Source organism: Anomaloglossus baeobatrachus, unplaced genomic scaffold, assembly GCF_048569485.1.
Source record: "Anomaloglossus baeobatrachus isolate aAnoBae1 unplaced genomic scaffold, aAnoBae1.hap1 Scaffold_540, whole genome shotgun sequence".
Taxonomy (NCBI): Eukaryota; Metazoa; Chordata; class Amphibia; order Anura; family Aromobatidae; genus Anomaloglossus; species Anomaloglossus baeobatrachus.
This window is the reverse complement of record NW_027444777.1, coordinates 88,015-92,222: the sequence shown is the minus strand read 5'-3', so window position 1 is coordinate 92,222 and position 4,208 is coordinate 88,015. Positions and strand designations below refer to the sequence as shown.

Genomic DNA, 4,208 nt, shown 5'->3' with positions numbered 1-4,208 from the left:
GACCAAAGACAGGAAGTTAAATCCACTGCCTGCGGTAACCAACTTAATCCTATAGGCTACTCACACAACAAACCCAACAGAAAGGAAAAAAACATGGCTTCGATTATCCATCCAATGAAAACGCATAACCATTGTGAGCCATTGGACAATGCAATTGGACACATGGTGACATGGTGCACGGCCCAATGAATCAAGTCTTTACTTCATATTCACGGTTTAAGCCCTTGGGTTCTAATGTGCCCAGAGTACATATCCAGAAAGATTCTCTTTCTTTGAGCTAAACACAAGTCAACAATACATTGTAAGCAGATTCTATTACCAGTCCCACACCATTTTGTGACGCATAATCACACAGTGATCCAATTAAGATTCCAAGTCATCGAACATGTCCAAGCCATACGTAGAGGAGGCAATAGAATTAGGAAGCTCAAAGAAAGGGAATCTTTCTGGATATATACTCTGGGCACATTGGAACCCAAAGGCTTAAACCATGAATATGAAGTACAGACTTGATTCATTGGGCCATGCATGGACATAATGGACATAATTCTAATAGGCAGGACAGGTAATAAGGAGCACAAGGGATATGCTAAAATGTGTTGTGTGACAAGACAGACACAGGAAAGGAGATGATAACAGGTGTAGGGACCAACAAGGTGAGACAAGGGGTATCAGGATAGGGTCAAGTAGGTATGAATGTAGTAATGGGGCAGGCATAGAGAATTGTATGCGAATGTGAATTACAATAAGTCACTAAGGAAAGGAATATGTGAGTGTGTGCCTAATGTAAACTAATATTGTACTGGCAAAATTATAGATGGAAAGGGAGAAGGGGAGAGGGGAGAGAGGAGGCTGTAATTGACTACAAGGGTATGAGTTATGAGTGATCATAGGGATAGTGCTACATAAGTGGAAATACCTATGGAGGACCGGATGTGTAAGCGCATACCTTATACAAACCTATAGAGTGCTGATGGGTGAGAGTGTGATGTTAGATATAAGACATCCTATAGTGAATAGTGAGCCGTAATCAAGTGCAACAGGGATATTTCACGTGACTATGGGAACCTGGAAGGTAAAGAAAGGGGAGAAAAAACTGTTAGACAAGGTAATCAGACAAACATGACAAATAAAAAACAAGGAAGAATGGAACTCCATACATACTGGAGCCATATATAGTGTGAACACGAAAAAGAACCGGGCGTTAGAAAAAATGTGCACGGCCCAATGAATCAAGTCGGTTCTTCATATTCATGGTTTAAGCCCTTGGGTTCCAACGTGCCCAGAGTATATATCCAGAAAGATTCCCTTTCTTTGAGCTTCCTAATTCTATCGCCTCCTCTGCGTATGGCTGGGACATGTTCGATGACTTGGAATCTTAATTGGGCCACTGTGCGATTATGCGTCACAAAATGGTGTGGGACTGGTAATAGAATCTGCTTACAACGTATTGTTGACTTGTGCTTAGCACAAAGAAAGGGAATCTTTCTGGATATGTACTCTGGACACATTAGAACCCAAGGGCTTAAACCGTGAATATGAAGTACAGACTTGATTCATTGGGCCGTGCACCATGTCACCATGTGTGCAATTGCATTGTCCAATGGCTCACAATGGTTATGCGTTTTCATTGGATGGATAATCGAAGCCATGTTTTTTTCCTTTCTCTTGGGTTTGTTGTGTGAGTAGACTATAGGATTAAGTTAGTTACCGCAGGCAGTGGATTTAGCTTCCTGTCTTTGGTCCAGTGGTAGATTGATTGTTTGGTCTATGAGCTGTTATGGGTTTTAATCCAGGTGAATGCCCATGGGCTGCTTATAACTGTGTGAAATATGTAGTTTTACTGGGCTGGGATGAGAGAATCCATCGAAGCATGGTGTAGGGATTGTGGTTCCTGTGTGCTAAGAAGAAAGGCTGGCACCAGCCAGAAAGCCCCATTACAGCCAATAATCAACCGCTAGCCACTGGAACTCGTTGCTCTAGATCATGTCAAACTCACACCAAGCAGGAATAGATACATTAGCCCACCATCCCACCCAAAGAGCAACTTCTGCTGCGCAGCTGGCTTTCTAGGCAGCAGCGCTATCGTGATGTCAGCGGGGGACATTGTGACAAGCCAGTGTTCCGTCACTTCATGTTGTGCACTGTTCAAACGGAAAATACATCAACAGGCAGACTACAGAAAAGCTTACTAACAAAGGTTAGAGAGGGGCTTTCTCAGAGGGCTTTTTACAGTTTGTCTATTCCCAATTAGCCGTTTAAGTATGCTTAATGAAAGTACTAATTCTTTCATAGGCCGCCCATTCTTAGTATTTGACGTTCCTTATATTGCGGTATCAGGCTTCGCAGCAGGTTGCAAAACATTCATCACCCATGACTGTCCCCAATTGGGCTCAGAAGCTAAATGTCTATCATGACCTCTCTTTTTGAAAGTCCAAGAGCAAGCAAACTCTTCCTCCAGGAGAGGGAGCCAACAGATCACTAAAGACATCATCATTGCTCAAAGAAAACACCGAAAAACAATGGAAGCTTTAATTGGAGTGGAATCTGATAGACAGCACCTGATGCCAAGTCTGCATCTTCTAACACCTGCAGTCACTGCAGCAGCTGAATCCAATGTGTCCAAAAGGGATCTATTCTATTCAATTGCAAATGATCTAGATAAGACTGAGAATAAGATACTGCACGGGACATAGCAGAGTTGGTCAAGTTGAGTGGAGATGAGTTTGCTATTTGGCACAGCTTTTGCATCAATAAAGCAAGTAAAAGGTGTGAAAGATAAAAAAAGGGTGAAAGTGTGAAAAGTGAATTGGCCAAATTGAGGTGCATATAAAGTTTTTGCTTTCTTTCAATTCACTAATGGGGCTCATTTGAATCAGGTGAATTGAGTTCTGCTTTTGGAAACTGGGTTAAGAAGGGGTGCACCGGTCCTGGAGGTACTGCAATACCAGGTCAATGCGTGGAGTGGACAGAGCAAGATTTTTTCCATCTCCTTGTTCTAAAAATCCATTTAATATATGGTCCCCAGAGAGGGGACGTATCAGATATTAAACTGATAAGAACAGATTTAATTTTTTTTTTTTTCTGTTTATCAGTAGGACTTCAAAATAACAAAGGTGATCGCCTCCCGTTGCCTGGGAACCGTCCAGGCACAAGAGGGCTATGTGTCACCAGAAGGCGCACACACTTCCTCAAGGCCGGCAGACGTGCAATCCCAGGCACCTTCCAGTACCGACCAAGGTAGCGTCCTCCGAAACTACACTTGATCTTAGCCAAAAGGCCGAGAAGCTATAACCCGAATTGGTTACGGCCTTGAGTGGCACCCTGGCCTATACCGGACACATCTTAGGGAGAGGGAGACAAACCCACGCCTACAGAAGACATTTTGTCACCCAAGCCAACCCTTGAAAAGGCTGTTTTGCAGAGCAAAAACAAGAAGAATGATGCTTTTTGCAGCCGCCGCCCACTGCAATTAATCTGAATAACTCCTCCTCCTCCAAGCACCTCCCCTCCCCCTTGCAGTCTTTCCAATTCATGATACAAAAAGACGGACGGACAGGACAGGACAGGACAGGCTGCCTGACTTTCCGTCACTGCCACCCTTTGCCATCCTTGCCCGTAGAAAGCCCTTTCATCATCCCCAAACCCTAATCTTTTCCCTTCCCTTCCCAGCTGCGTCTCACTCCCTTTCATTAGGAAGTGAGCGCAGCCTTTTCTCCGTTCTGCACATGCGCGACGTTAAACACAAATGCGCAGGCGTGCGTTCCATTAGCCTCACTGCATTCCACTCCCATACAGGAAGTGGGCGCAGCTATTACTACGGTCGCACATAAAAGAACCCACGGCCACCACTGCACACAGCTGACTCCACCACAGGACACCCACTTCTACACCAACGCAGGTAAGACAGGATCGGCACCTCTATGCTCCCGTTACAATCAGGCTCAGTCACCATGTGATAACGCTCTCAACTCTTTAGTTGCAGGCTCCCCTTGCTTCACCTCCACTGGCTGTGCTGCCATTTCCTCTCCCACCTGGAAGGTATACTTTATTCCACTATTTTCCTGTTTCTCTCTTCCCCCTTTTCCCATAACCTACTTTTATCTGCATTTGTGGGGTATCTATATGCTATTTACATCATAGTTTTATTCATTAATATGGAAGGGAAGAGTGCCCATGAGAGTGTTGAACTGCGGAGAGCAAGAGAT

At 44.4% G+C, this 4,208-nt stretch overlaps 1 pseudogene; it reads right to left on the bottom strand.

The window, feature by feature from the left end:
• Nucleotides 1–2,914: 2,914 nt before the first annotated feature.
• On the bottom strand, nt 2,915–3,121 carry LOC142283459 (U2 spliceosomal RNA; annotated as a pseudogene).
• Nucleotides 3,122–4,208: the final 1,087 nt, after the last annotated feature.